We start from the raw sequence: 16451 nt of genomic DNA, 5'->3' as shown, positions 1-16451 counted from the left end.
TCGGGGACGGGGAGCACCGGCCCCGCTGAGGGAGCGCAGCGCTCGGGGACGGGGATCACCGGCCCCGCTGAGGGAGCGGAGCGCCCGGGGATGGGGATCACCGGCCCCGCTGAGGGAGCGGAGCGCTCGGGGACGGGGAGCGGCGGCCCCGCTGAGGGAGCGGAGCGCCCGGGGGGAGCGGCGGCCCCCGCTGAGGGAGCGGAGCGCCCGGGGACGGGGATCACCGGCCCCGCTGAGGGAGCGCAGCGCTCCGGGAGAGCCCCGCGGTGTCCCGGGTCTGTCCCCCAGCAATCCACCAGCCCCTCGGCCTCAGCGTCCCTCCTCCCTCTGCTGTCCTCATCCACAGGACCGGCCCCGAGCTGCCGTGCGGGGATGCTGCGGGATGCCGCAGGGAGTATATATACATACACAAGCACTTATATCCATCAATAAGCTTCTTAACTACAGTCACATGGCGGCATTCCACCTACTGAGCCCAACGCGAATCGCTTCAATGCAAGCACGCGTGTTTTTGTATGACTTAACGCGTCGATTTGAGGAAGAAATTAGGAAATTGTTCCCTGTGAGGGAGGGAAGGCCCTGGCACAGGTGCCCAGAGCAGCTGTGGCTGCCCCTGGATCCCTGGCAGTGCCCAAGGTTGGACAGGATTTGGAGCAGCCTGGGACAGTGGAAGGTGTCCCTGCCATGGCAGGGTGGCACTGGGGAGCTTTAAGGTCCCTTCCAACCCAAACCATCTTATGAATGCCGCTGAAGTTTCTTGGATGACCATTTCCTCAGAAACAACAAATTTCACTCTTATTATTTACATATTTACTGTTTCGAAAACAGTTCATGTTGTTTTTTCAATCTTGTTGCTCACTGCTCTTTATTAATATATCCAAGAAAATATTTTCATCATTGTTTTTAAAAAGTTCCTTTACCCCTTAGTGCAATATTTTTTTCCTTTAGCCAGCATGTTGAACATAGATTTAAAAAGAAAGTTATTACTGTTAGAAAGTTTATCAGTCATTAATTTCATGTACTTTCTTGTTAATTAGCAGATAGATGTTTGACTGTACTACATTGTCTGCATGCAAAACCCTTTCTTTTTTGCTCAACTAATTCATTAACTCTTTCATTCCCTCTGAAGCCCAAAGCCACACTTTAGTCTTGCTCAGCCTCTTCTTTCACCTTACAAGGAAAAGAAGGTGGAATTGGATAAAATCCAGAATCTCCTGCTTCAGAGTTGCCCCTCCCATAACACCAATCTGAGTGTAAGAACAGCGGGGTCAATACCACAGATTTGAAAAAGCCAGATACAGCAATGTAGGCAAAATAACCCAGCACAGAACACCTGTGCCAGAGCATGCTGGAAATTTCTGGAAAGTTTTTATTTTATATTTAATGGCTTATATGGCTTTAAACTAATCTCTTAATATTATTCATTGTGTATGATTATATTAAAGTCTTAGCACCTTAAATCAATAATAACAATAAACCAGCTAGCAGCCTGTTAACACCTTATTACAAGCTTCTTGTTCACATAGCAAAAGAATAGTGAAAATAGTAAAAAGTGACTAATGGAAACCAGAGGCCACGTTACCCCTGTGGTACTGCCAGACGTGCTGGAGCACAGGACAGCACAGAAAACAGTCTTGCATGAAACATCCAACCATGCAAGAACAAAAAATGGAGATTTAACATCAGCACTTGCTTATTACTACACTGATAAATATGTGACAGGGAAAATTAGGAGTTGTGAATTCAGATAGAAAAGGAATATGATCAAACCTTATGTTCCTTATATTTATGTTTCCAACTGTCCCAGAGAGATTTTGATTAAAATTTACATTGTTTTATTGTTTGATTTTGATTAAAGCTTCCAGCTCCCATGCAATTCCATGGATGGAGCTGTCATTTCGTCTTTTTAACATTTAAAAGAAATAAAGCTTCAGAATTCTTACAGTGCTGGATCATCCCTGACCTAAATGTCTTGTGCTGAGGAACAAAGCATCACTATATTGGTTAGATGAGATACGACAAACTCCCCTTGCACATCCTTTTCCTACTGAGGGAAGGCACACTTGGGAAAGTCTAACATCACCACGAAACCCTTTTGTTACTGTTCAGTATAATTCTAGGACTGCACTGGAGCAGAGCTATTTTACTGTCAATGTCTTACTGTTTCTCAAGTGCTTAAGTATTTATCTCACCACAAAATGCTGTTGTTTGGTGCTGTGAGTTCCTGTTAGCTTCATTCATAGGATGCAATCAGTGCAATCCTATTTCGTGATGACAGTCATTATCCACTGGACCAGAAATCCTCCTTAGTACTTTTTATTTGACAAAAATGATTATTCAGGATCTTTAACTGCAAGGTTTGTCAGTCCCACACAACACCAAAGTATTTCTTTGTAGTTTGCAGTTTTAGTATCAGCAAATGTAGAAGTGAAATATGTAAGTATGAATAATTTTTATGAGAATTTCATGGACCTTGAGAAAATGTCTTGCCATGTTTTTCTCTTTAGCTATTTAATTGCAATGTCATATTAACAGAAAGCAGCATACCCAATTCTGCATGGATGAATAAGCACATTCAATAAAGAAGATTTAACAGAGTAAATCAAACACTGGATTAAACATTTTCTGCATAACAGACCACAAAATGGGCATTCATTTTACCAATAGATCCTCTACATTAGAAACAAATAGAAATGCACACCAACGTAATTAAACTGCACATCCTGTGCCCTGATTACTGAATTTCCCTATATTTTGTTAAACTAGGTCTCATCAATTGGGATTGCCAAAATGCATTCCAAAATGCATACTAAAAAACTGAATGTATTTTTTTTAAACATTTGGATTAAATACATTTTCCCCTATGTTTTAGGAAATAATTCTTTCATATGTAATCCTACATGTTGCAGAGGATTTATGTGGATTTTTTAGCAATAGCAGTTCAGAAAGGCACACAAAGATAATTTTAAGATCCCACTTTTAGCAGTTCTAAATACTTTTTCTATGAGCAACTTTTCCAACTTTGATCTCAACCAAAACATCTCTCATAAAAACACGGTGTTTTACTTTATGACTTTTATTTGGGATTTTCACGTGTTCGTAGAAATACCCTTGTTAGTTTAAAGTTTGTGTAGTTAATACCTAACTCTATCAAATTGCTTTTCAGAAGTACAGTAATCTGAGCAAAATCTCATAAGGTCTGGAAGTGTTTTTATTTTCCCAGATAGGAACACTGAAGTCCAAAAGAAAATTAGGAAGAATCAGCATTAGAATTATGGATTTTCTAGTTATCTCAAGATCTAATCTCCCACCATTTGATAAAATGCTTCTTTCTCCAAAAACAAACAGCAAATGCTATAATGCTATGATGAATTTTAATTTTCTTGAGTTATGTAGACTCTTTATCCTGCGGTGATTTCACGTGTGAAATCTCATTATTCATTCTATTGTTCCCTCAATGGATACAGAATTTAATTCTCCTTGAGTACCAGTTTGAATAAGGATCAGCAGCAGGATCGGGCCCATTGGCTGCTTGAAACACCCAGTGAATAATCTGATTTATCCCAGCGAAATGGCTCATTAGTTCAGGCAGTGTTTGTGTGCTGCTGCAGTTGTGTGTGGTTTTCCTCTGGAGTTTTGCAGTTCCACAACTGGCACCCACTCACGCATGCACCACCCTGATTGTTCATTAACCACAGGAACAGCCTTGCCGCAGTCAGGCATGTTTGGGAAAAAATTATTTGTTTCTAAATTTATCCTGAGCTCTCAGACAACCTTGATTCCAACTTCCTCTTTTCTACCATTATCTGAGTTTGTCTTCCTGTCACAGCTTGCAGTGGTCAGCCTCAATCATGCCCATACAACTTGTGTGATGTTAGTGCCATTAGACTCTATGCTGCAAATCCTCAGTGGGATGGAGACACTCAGTTCCCCTGGATGGAATGAATATTCTTGTGATACAGGCCTTGGTAGATCAGTGACCTGAATATATTTTAAAAACTCAGTCTAAATAAACTCACATTCTCTACCTAAGAAGCGCTGAAACTCATTTTGAGGTTGCCCTTTTGATTACTAAGATGTGTGTAAATTATGGGATTGCTTACAGACACTGGAAAGAGAATTACATGTCACTTGACTTCTGTAACCATGCAAGGCAAAGAGTTTATTTTTTCAATCTTTAATTAATGACAATCTGCAAAAATTCTGCAGGGCTCTCATGGCAGTCAAAATTACCTTGTACAAAGTGAGCACCAAGGAGAAAAAACCCAGGACCACAGTTTTGACAATGCTGCTCTCCCCGTGTACCTGGCAGAGTATGGAAAGAAAATTCCACTACAGCTACATTAAGGATTACCTGTAAGTTTTATGGGTTTCCTAAAACTACAGGTATTCAGGAAGAAGGAGAAAGTCTTTGCAGCAGCCCCAAGATTCAGGTTGGTTCCAAGTCCAGGATGCCACAAAGCAGAGTTGAATGCTTTCTGTCCTGGCACTTCCACTCTTTGTCTATTCCAGAATGTAAAATTCTTGGTCAATTACAATACCTCAGAAAGTGTCAGTCAGAAAAAAAGAAACTGGAAATATAAGACTGCTGTATGAAGTTGTGTAATAAATGAAGATTCATTAGGATTATGATTTTTAAGATTTAAGGAGGATTAAGTAAAGATGGACAAGTGTGTAATGACATTCAGTTACTGCCTTACTTCATTTGCAATATTACTCAAAGCAGTTTTATTGCATAATGAGGTTTTCAGACTTGTGTTCTCTGAGTTTAGGAAAACTGTACCTTTTCCAGCACATCTGGAGACTGTAACTTAGGTAAGAAATTAATCTCTTTTCGCTGGAAATATTCCCATTCTTTTATATATTGCATTTCTTTTATTCATCTCTTTTGACTTGTTGCCGGTTTATGAATACAGATCCTTCAGCCATTAGTGCATATTCCTAATTCATTACAGTTAAAGTCAGCACAAGTTTTACCATGTAAAGTTCAGCCTCACACTCTTGGTCTTTTCTGTTTGATTAACAAACCCTAATTACACCTGAAGGTAGACTGTATATTGCCTTAAATGGGAGTTAGGAGTAGTTATTTTATTTCATTTCACTTAATTTATATGTATGTATTTTGAAATGTGGCCATACAAATACTGAAAAAAACAGGAATTAGTCTGGGAGATGGATGATACAGAAAATGAAACAACATCAGCCAGCCACAGGTTGGAAGTTTTGCATTTCATATTTGAGGAGAATGACAAGTGCAAGATCATTGAGTAATTTTTAAACACCAGCATTCTCTAGTCTTGAAAATCCTAACTGGCACCTGGCTGAAATGAGAAGAGAGGATAAAGGAAGACTTTAAGTTCTGAAACTGATAAAGGTCCCTTAGGAAACTGCCCATAAATATTATAATATAATTAAAAGGGTTTAAAGTAGTCCATAAAGTAAAGGAATTGATGTGTCTCATATGCAGTATTTTTGCCCAGACTTCACCAGAGAAACCATAAACAAAAGACTATAAAGGCCTCAGCTGAAATGAATTCTTGCCAGCTGGAATTCTTGTGAAGACACACGTGTCACCAAGGACTCCAACACCAAAGTGTAGCCAAGAGACTGCTGAAAGTTAAAAGTGAGTAACAGCCAGGGACTGACTTTCAGGTAAATCAGGCTATAGGTGGTAACTACTAAAAATTAATACAACAACTACATTTGAAATTACAGAAGCAGGTGACTAAAAATGATAAAGCAAACACTGTTCCTGGTTTGATAAAATCGCTGTTGGAGGCTGATTTGCCTCAGTTCAAGGCTGGGTCTGTCAGAGCTCCACTTGGAGCTCTTTGTAAGAGCAGAGATTTAATTTGGGTTTTGCTGCTGCAGTGGTGGAAATTTAACATTATCTGAGCGTACACACAGCCAGGGAGGGGCTGCCAGACCCTCTTCCTCTGTTTCCTCTAAAAGGGCATGTATGCAAATATCTCAGCTGCAGCAGGGTGATTTGGGGACAAATTGAAGTTGTGAAAGGGCTGTGGCTAAAAAGAAAGTTATCAGCTTATAAACAGGAGTATGTGTAATCACCTCTTTGATAAATGAATTTACTAAACTCATATACAGCAAAGGCCTCCTTATTAAGCATTTCCATCCCAAAATTACAGTTCAAGCAAGTTTTGTGTTTAAAATACTCTCTTTAGGATTTTAAAGCCAGGGAGTAGCAGTAGTGGTGCGCTGAAATCTTTAAGGCATTTGAAATATTATACTCAGCTTGCTCACAGAAATGAGAAAAGCTCTTGTTTTTCTTTCAGAAGCAGTAAACTGGTGCCAGACCGTATGTATGTGTAGTGCTTTTGAGAATTCAGGATGGACACTCAGGATTTAACATCCATTTTTCATTAATCCAAACATAGTACACTCCATTTAAATGCTGCCTTTTCTTCTGCAGAAAAGAAGAAATCCACATTGCACTTATTAAACTTTAATTAAACTATATGTCTAGGAAAAGAATTCCCCTACTGTAACAATATGTGGCCAGCTATATTGAAGTATTTAGTGTTTCTTTTAAGATGTTTGCATTTTAATTTGCTTTCAGTGGGCAATATCTGCAACCTGACTTTCAACCCCATTGCCTTGATAACAGCATTTTCTCCAGGCTGTGTGTTCTTCGAGTGATAATATATAAAATGAAAACAATAAAAGGTCAAATCTTGTAGTCTGAATGAAAATTTTATTTTGAGTGCAATAAATCATAATGCACAGTACTTTGTTTAATTTTAGCATCATCTTTTTCAGGGTAAGATGCTGGCCTAGCAGATCCCAGATCCATGCAGCACTCCCAGGACAGCTCTTCCACAAGGTAACTTCTCCAGGAGCACAGCAGTTATTCCTGGAGCTCCAACCACCTCTCTCAGGCATTCTGCACCACAGAATCTCTGAGGGAGCGAGGAGACTTTGAGCTGTTACCTCTGTGCAGCTCTGTGCCTGAAATGGCTCAAACCAGAGAGCAGAACTGATGGGAGCACCACGTGCCCTCCCTTTTGTACCTCCTTAGCACCTAAGGAGCAGCACTTCCTCCTCTGTTTGATGCAGTAAATAAGGAATAGGTTGTAGCTCCTCACACTGGGAATATTAATTCTATATAAAGACCCTCATTTCGGCCCTTCCATTGAGCCAGAAGAGACAGAATTTCCCCCCCACTTCAGAAGAATGCTGTGCTGTTGTTAATGTTGAGGCAGATTATTAGGAAGATTTGCAAGAATAACTACTTAAAACGGTCACATTCATTTTAAAGAAAAGAAATATAATTGGTATTTGCATAGAAGAAAATGGATGAATTTGAATTTTAGTTGATTATAATTATTGTCATCATAATCATCATCATTATCTTTGTATGTCTAAATGACTGATTCAAAGAAGAATTTTTAACACATTTCACATGTCAGTGCAATTCTTTTCTGTTTTGTGCTTTAGTGCTTGGGGTTTTTCATTTGCTTTTTTCAGTCTGAACTTTTCATGGAAGCTATTGTAATTTTCTTTAAAGGTGGAAAAATGTTTCAAAAGAAGTCAAATCTAGAAGTACTACATACGTCCTTCTTTTTTTAAAAAAAATATAATAAAATTGTACAGAAAAACAGGTACCTAAATACTGTGGAATGGCACTGTGAACTTCTCCTAAAAAAGGGTTTTTAAATAGTCAGGTGCTACCTAAATCTAGCCTTTTGAGCCAGGCAAGGGATGTTAAACAGGGATGGCTGCACACAAATTAGTAGGTGAATTAATTGAAGTGCTACTGCATCTAGATGAGGGTATCATTCAAAAAGTCCATTAACGAGCTGTGTGTAGGCACTGAGCTCCTAAAGATTTCCAAAGTTCCTAATAATTGTTTGTATTTCAGCACTATGGATACTGATCCAGCTGGGATTTAATTCTATGTTCCTTGGTAATGTTGCTACATAAACTCGGTGTATTCAACTAGTAAATTATTGTGTGGGTTTATCAGTATTGGCAGTTATGAACAGTTCAGACCCACAATATTTGTTGGTGAAAGCAGTTTCCTTTTTCCTGAGTTTGTATCACATCAAACCAGAGATGAGCAATCAAGACTACAAAGGCTGTATACTGTGCATAGCAAAATAAAAGTTTCATAATTCCCATTTCCCTGATGACTTTGAAATGACTATGAAAAGCATTTTGCAACAGAGGGATCAGCAGAGCTGGTGTGATAGCTGCAATTCCTGATATCTGGCATCTGTGAAAAACAGGGCTTGATCTTCCAGACCTTAACCTTTCGTGTTACTTCATTTGCTTTTGTTCCTTTACTCTTCCGTCAGGGCCAGTGAGCCAAGTGCTAAAATCCTGTTTCTGACCAGGGTTGCTGTGGCTTGTGGAAACAATTGCTCCCTGCAGCCTTGCAGATGGCAGCTTCCTGACAGCCTCTTTTCAGATGGCCTCCTGCACAACCAGGAGTTCCCTAAATAGGAACTGGGAAGATGGATTCTCTGGGAAGCCTTGGTTCAATTCAGTTATGGTGTCTTTCCTATTTTCTTGGGATGAGCAGATACATGTTCATGCCACTGCACAGAAAGATACCTTAAAAAACACTCTTGGAGCTGTAAAAACTCACGATGAGCTGTCTCTGCCCCAGAGGTGGACTGAGGAGAGCCTGTTGGAAGGATTTTCCTGCGTGGCTGCTCTTAGGCAGAGGAGCTGTCACAATTCAGACTGGCAATTGATGAGCTGCAGCACAGCCATGGGAAACCTCTGGCCAAAAGACAGACTTTGAAGTTTCCTCACTATGTCCAGGAATTGGAATTTTTAACGTGTATTTTGTATGGAAAAGGATTGCACTGGATGATGCTGGATTCAAATAAGTTTCAATTAATGGAAAATATCAACAAACCCAGGATTCCTGGCTAATTTCATGCACTGAAGTGACCACAGTGTGTTCAATCAACATTCATTATTGAAATAGCAAATAAAATAAGTGTCTGAAGTCCTATCACTCTAAGCAAAAACTTTTTTTTAAATTTTAAGTTTTCTTTGATTCTATTGATATATAAAATAGACCGCTGTCTAAAATAGAACACTCAGTTCAATTTTTAAAATTTAAACTAAATTGTACATTTACATTTTAGGGAAAAATATTTACATTGCAAAGTCTTTATTAAAATAGAACACTCAGTTCAATTTTTAAAATTTAAACTGTATTGTACATTTACATTTTAGGGAAAAATATTTACATTGCAAAGTATCTATTAAACCTTGTTTTATTCTATATTCACAGAACTTGTGAGAAAAAATAGGGAAGATCTTGTCATATTTAAAATCATAATGGAATCAAAATTGTAAGACATCCCTTTAGAAAAAATTTGGAAGAAATACTTTCAGTTTACAGTGCTCCTCAATGCAAAAAAACCTAAAATTCATAATACTAATGAAAGATATCAGTGATGGTATCCCAGGGTACTAGCAAGTTTTAATATTATAAATACGGGCAAGGAGAATTTTTTAAAAACTCAAACTACAGGATGATTATGCATTAAATAATTATGATCACAGGTGTTCCAACCTGTACTTTCAACTCATGGCCTGATAATCCTTATGCCTCCACAAGTCACTGGTAATTCCATCAGAAAGTAAATGAAGTTACAGTATATAAAACCAGGTACATTTTTTTTTCCTGGGTTATCAATGTTTGTCACATCAACCTTGATGTGAAAGTAAGAAAGAGGAAAAAAAGGTAGATAAAGTCAATAATGTCTCTTGAAGATGATGAGACACTTCTTTCATACGGCTTTATCCAAAAGCTCAGAGAACATATTGAGACACATAGATTGGTCAAGTTAAAAACAAAAGCTGCTCTTAAATATTTGATTCTGATCTCATTCTGAGTTGCTTTGACTGAGATTCAGACAGACTCAATTCTATTGTGGATTCAGCCTCAGCAGCCTGGGCTTTGTGACAGGGCTAAAATAGCAGAGTGTGTCCCCAGTGAGACCTTTCCACTTCCTATAACGAAATATGGAGTATCCTGGAACTAATTTAATTAAATAGTTTTATTTAAAAAAAAAAAAAAAAATTAGGTTCATTATATTTTCTTCAACCTCCATCAGAGCTGTGAAAAAGGTGACCCAAGAGTTGGCAGAGCAGCAGGAAGGCCTCAGGACCAGGCTCACTCCTTGGGGAGTTGAAAAATAGATGAGAATTCTGAAGGAGAGGCTTTCAAAAGTTCTGTGTGAACCCAGGAGGTTGTGTGGATCTGGCCTGAACTTCCCTACACCTGTCTTCTGTTCTCTCCAGACTGTTCTCCTTATCCCCTGTACATCCCAGACCTCTTATTTAGGTGGGATTTTTATTCCTCTAAGAGAGTGTGAGGTAGAACATCCTGGACTTCATCAGCTGCAAGCAGTATCCCCAATGAAAGTATTTACCTATTTTTAAATTGGCATTCTAAGTGAAATTCAAACCTTCCCAGGAACAAGGTTCAGGGATCAAAGGGTCAAAATGGCATTTACTACCTCAACCAGTTTGGACCAGTTCTACTGATTTTTACTCAGAACTCCAGACTGATTTCAATAGGAACTGGCAGCACAGATTGATATTACTTTATGGATTTCAGAAGAAATGTAGTTTTTGAAAAGACAGTATCATAAAATTGATGTTCAATGCAAAATACCCATTGATCCCCATTTGTGTCAATATAATTTCTATAATTTGAAGATAGTAAGACACTGAAATGTCTGGTAGTATCCAACATAAAAATACCAATCACTTCCATGGAAACAGAAACAGGCCCACGTTATGAATACTAAAATATTTCTGTGTAATGAAGTATTTAAATCTTTATTATTTCATTACTGAATGATAGTAAAAAAAACAAAGTATCTATAGAATTTTAAAATATGGTAATTTCTAAATATTTTCTATCATGCTTATAAAAGATCTGGACTCCTGAATGATGCAAATCAATTATCCCTGTGTGTGTGAAATGCTGTAACAAGATCAATGAGACCTGAACACAAGGAGGCATCTTAGGATAACAGCTGCAGATGCACACATTGTGTAGTGAAACCCAACCAAAGGAACTCACACTGCTCACCCTGATGGTTCTTCCTCCCCCACAGAAAATCCCTGCCACTACCCTGCCCAACTCTAAATGCATGAAAGGAAAACCAAGTAAGAGCAGGTAGCAGTCAGGATATCAGCACAGGCAAAGTACAATAAATGGTCACTCCTAGAAGTAAAAGGAATGCTTTGCATTCAGCTTGGGAATTTATTTTAGATGGGACTTAATGGTCAGACTCTGCTTACAACCAAAAGCTGTACAGTTAATGGCTCTGTGGAAAACTGCAAGGACAGATACTTAGTCCCTAAAACACATACTGGTTTTAAAGATGAGCTCAAGATGATTACTTTCGCAGTATTAATAATTCTGCCAATTGGATTTCCACAAAGTAGATTCAATAAAATACTGGGAATATTTAGTCAATAAATCAATTACACTTCCACTCAGTCTGGATAGCTATAAATTGTTTTCTCATTGATAGAATTCTGTTTATGAAAACCTATTTTCAAGGAAACGACTCCTAAGGTTTTTATTGGAAAATGCTTTGCCGTTAAAACAGAAATGAGAATTAATGGAAGGGCCACATGAGCTTTATATGTATAAATAAAAAAAAAAAATCCCAGACACTTTTTTTTTGCTATTTGAGGTAGAATGCGATGTCCATGTTTAAAAATACCAAAAGAATGTAAAGAAAATTAAATACCTTCTTATCCCACTAGATGGTGGTGCCTTCAGACTAGGGCTGAGATGCTCAGACAGACAGTACAGGAAAACTTTTGCTTTCTTTAACTGACCTGCAAATGTGGAGAGATGAGGTTAATCTTGTTCCTCTGGGAATGGTAACAAGCATCTGGGTCTGATGACTTACTGAATATATTGAAGTACATGAATTGTGTCCACAGAGCTTTGCTATGAAGTGTGTTTTAACTCAATATACATCTAATAGTATTAAGTTTTCTTCTTGAAGAAGAAAAGGTGCAAACAATATTGAACCTCAACGATGATGGTATCTTGTGTAAATCAGCTTTGTTCCACTGAGGTCCTGCTCCTTTTGCTGCCCTTCTCTCCTCAATCAAAATCCAGATTAACGTGGGGGGTCATTAGCAACGACTGCATCTTGTATTCATGGATTTCATTGGAACCAGCTCAAAAGTACCACTCACGTTTTTGTATGACAAATGTGCTGCTGGCTTTCAGAAAATGTATTTACACATCTGTTAGACAGAAAGTGATAGTGCCAAATGTGACAGGTCACATCTCTCCAGTGATAACACAAGTGACATTTTGATGAATAGGAAAAGTGGAGGGGACCTCGTTTGAGAGTATGTTTGTGCTTTAGTTATCTCAGGCTCTGTACTGAACGGTCACATCCTTCATGCCTCACACAGAGCTTGAGCTGGGAGCTCGGCAGGTTCTGTGAACTGCAGAACTTCTCTCAAGGGCTGTGTCTATTGGGGGCTGGCCCAAGAGAGGCCCCAAGTCACACTCAGTGCATGGAGGGAGCCCTGAGGTACTGTCCCACCTGGGCTGGAGCGAGGTTGGAGCTCACAGAGTATGAAATGTGCAGCTCTGCCAGTGAGCAGCCACCAATCTGCCCACACAGGCTCTCCCAAAGCAGCCACAGTTCCCTGGCCCAGGGCAAGCCATGGGGACAAACTGCTGGGTGCACACATTTGGTCCAGAGATCACCCACCCAAATCTGTGCAAAGTAGTCAGTGATCAGTCAGAAGCAATGTCTGAGACTTGCACTGGAAAGAATAAAATAAGTCTGAACCGTTTTCATTTTGTTTAAATATCATTACGTCCATTGCCAGTATGAAAATTTTAAGATTAAAGTTAGAAACTGCTTTGTGTATGGAAAAACTCCAGTCAGGTAAGCTCTAATGTTAGGTTTTCCAATTTTCTTTTTAACGATGGTGTAAGGTACAGAAAAGTTAAGGATGACCATGTGTGTCTCAGAAAAGACAGCATTAATCAAGAACCCCTGACTTCTCTTGTCATCTGTAACTTTTGTTCTCAGTGGGTTTTACTCAAGCGTTCACCCCACTTATAGTTTTAAATGACCTGGAGTCATTTAGAAACCAGGCCTCCTTCTAGCACAGTTTGCTTTGTGCTTATTTGCTGTATATTCCATTTATTCTGTCCCTCCTATTCTACTCCTTCACTTTTTGATTCTTGTGTTTGCACCATCTCCTCAATTTCCTACTTCTGTTGCAGGTAACACAGTAAACAGCAGCACAAAGCTAAGCTATGTCACACTAGTGTGACTTCCAGGAAAGATTACAGACCCAATAGTCCAGACACTGCCACATGAGAACATCACAGCCAAAAAAGGCTTAATCTGAGACTTTTTAATGAGCACTTTGTAGGGAATTCATTTGTATATAAGGAGGACTGAGGCAGAAAAATGGATACAGAAATGGATGTGGATGCCTGGTTCTTCTGTAGAGCTTTAGCTGTTTTGCATGTTAAAATCTTCCCAGCTGTATTAAGGAGAAGGGATCTGCTCTTATTTTGTCTAGAAAGGCAAGCAGGATTTTCTGAAATCTTGAAGAAGCAAAATTCAATCATTGTTACTTGCTGCCATTAAGGGTTGAAATGCAGCATTTGCTAAGAGTGCAAGTTCCTTCATTTGATCCCTTTGACTGTACCAGTATAACTGCCAATCACAGGAAATACCTCTAATAACTCTTCCTTTTACTTAATAAGGAATACCACATCTTTAAAACATTAGAAACAGATGTCACTGCATTACTTCACTGCTGATGTATGTAATAGAAATGACACACTAATTAATTTAATGCAGTATAAATGTACTGATTATTTATCATGGCTGACAATAAAATTATGAAAACATTCAATTACAATCAGTGGTAATTCATTATTTATTGATTCTGCGTTATGCACACATTAATACAATACATTTAATCACCTAAGAGAAGGGATCATTTTTCTATTGATACTTAGACATTTAGATTCATCAGTTTCATGTAAAAACCTTGATGTTGAGGTGGGAAGTTTTAATCCACAATTCCAAAAAAACCTCAGCTGAAATGTCAGAACTAAATTGAATACAAGTGTCAAGTACGAGTGCGTCTACAAAAATGTGGGCACAAAGAATGACACACTAATTTCAGTCTCTTCTTTCTCTCACGTCAGTGGCCTACATTTGTTCATATAATTGTGGGTGCTCTTTCTCAAGGCATTAAACACTAACCCAGCAGAAAGCTAATACTGTTTTTTCTTCCTTTTCAAGCCTTTACTCAGAAGTAGCACCATCAGGGCTTTGCATGCTCAGGATATAAGCTCAGAGCTCACTAGAGCAGGTTACCAGCTTTACACCGGGCCCTGAGAAATTTCATTGTTAAGGATGAGGAGAAGGGTTTGTCACTCAGACTCCAGCTGGGTTGGAATTCAGGGAAAAAAGGTGTTTCATTTTGTTATGATTTCATTGCTAATGCATCTTCCAGTTATCTTTTATCTTTATTTTGGACCCACAGTTACTTCTGACCCGTGTAAGTCTAGGTTCACATTTATTCCCTCCCACTTACTTTAGGGACAATCAAAGTTTTTTTACTAAAAAGTAGCATTTTTTTCCTATATTCTACTCACATTGAACATACCTCTATGAAGACCATAGGAAAAAAATAGCACTACTGAGCTTTCCAGTCTTCTCTAAACAAAAGTATTATTTTTAGTTCATACCCTGATGCTTCACTTAGCTGCCATTAGTTTTCCTCAGTGTCCCCCCCTCGTCAGGTGTGTCACCCATAATTTTCTCCCTGGACCCCATGGAGAGCAGGAGCCCTGTTCCTGCCAGCTGGCAAAAAGAGATTTCCAGAATGCTCCTGACTGGGGCTTTCCTCTCTCCTCCTGCGTCAGGGAAGGCTCTTTCCCATTTCACTCCAGTGGGGCATATGCAAGGATGATAAAAACAAAAACAAACAAATGGAACCTTTACTTGACATCTTGCTATACAAACACAGCCAATTTTTATATAGGATTAATACACAATACACCAGGATTTCTATGGCTGCCAGTGTAAGAAAACAGAGTGTTTTGCAGACCAGCCAAAGAGCAAGAAAAATAACAAAACCTTAATTTTAAAGTAATATTCTGAAACACTTATTTCAGCTATAGGGAGGCTTAGTAGTTTGTACACATTGAGATTATGTACTGCTGGACTCCATTCAAAGAAACCATCTGGATACTTTATAAATGACAAGATATTACTGGATGATTGTTAGGCTTTAGTAACTTTGCCTTGTCTTTAACAAAATTACAGAGAAATAATAATATTCATGGATATAGTTGATTTGTATATGCTTAGTTGAACTGGACAGCTGCCTGGCATTAATTCTCAAACCTTGAGCATTTTCTGAGTTTCAGAGCAGTTCTTCTCTCCATGGACAGTCACCTCTCAAGGGTACTGCTTTTACTACAGCCTTTATGATTTTATATTGCTTCATGCCACTCCAGCTCACTGGGTGTTGATGTGCAAGGCTTCCTCTGGCCTTGTGAAAATTCAGTTTTATTTAGAAATATGTTTAGCTTATGGAAGGCATTAAAGTCAAAAAGGAAAAATAATTCCCACGGTGTATTTTGATTGTTGCATTAATTTTAAAGGGAAAAAAAAGTCCTTTAAAGGGCAATGTTTGAATCTGATTTATTAAATCTTTTAATAGCAATCATGTTCAGAAAATTAACACCCAAAGGTTTCTATCTGGAGTCAGTTATTAGCTGTTTCTATAACTTCCAGTATATAAATATCTCAGATGAGTTCAGGGCTTCATTGTACTTTGCCAAAGTAAGTAGGCCCTGCCCCACAGAGCTTCCAATCTAAGGTTTGAGCCTAAAAAGATACATGAACTAGTTCAGAAAATATGAGAATTCTTATTGAAAGGTATCAATTTAAACCAAGTTATGTGAAAAGTCTGCCTTGGTGTCAGGCAGTGAGGTTAGAGACCTGAAACCAATGGCCAGGGTCTTAGAACACATAAAATCAATGGAGAGAAGGGGAGGTTCCTCCAGAGTGTAATTTAAGATCAGTTATGTTCACAAATATAGCAATTTAGTTAGCATACAGTCATCTTCTCTCATCTAAAATGGGATTACTCATAATGCAAAAAACATTAAACTTTGCAGAGAAGGTGCCTAAATAAGCAAGCCTAACAAAAGAAAAGAGAAGATGGCCCACACAGGCAATGGAACCATGGAAATAGCTGAAATGCTCTGTTGGTATTGCTTGTTTGGCATCAACTTGGAAAGTTTTGTTTGTTCTTTTCTGCTTGCTTTGTTTATTGAACGGCTTAGGAGAAAGCTAGAAACAAAACAAAAACAACAACAGAAAAAGGAGGGGAGTGAAAAAGTTAAAGGACTAGGAAAGAAGGAAGGATAAAGA

This window comes from Lonchura striata, chromosome 14, assembly GCF_046129695.1.
Source record: "Lonchura striata isolate bLonStr1 chromosome 14, bLonStr1.mat, whole genome shotgun sequence".
Classification (NCBI taxonomy): Eukaryota; Metazoa; Chordata; class Aves; order Passeriformes; family Estrildidae; genus Lonchura; species Lonchura striata.
This window is presented reverse-complemented; position numbering follows the sequence as displayed.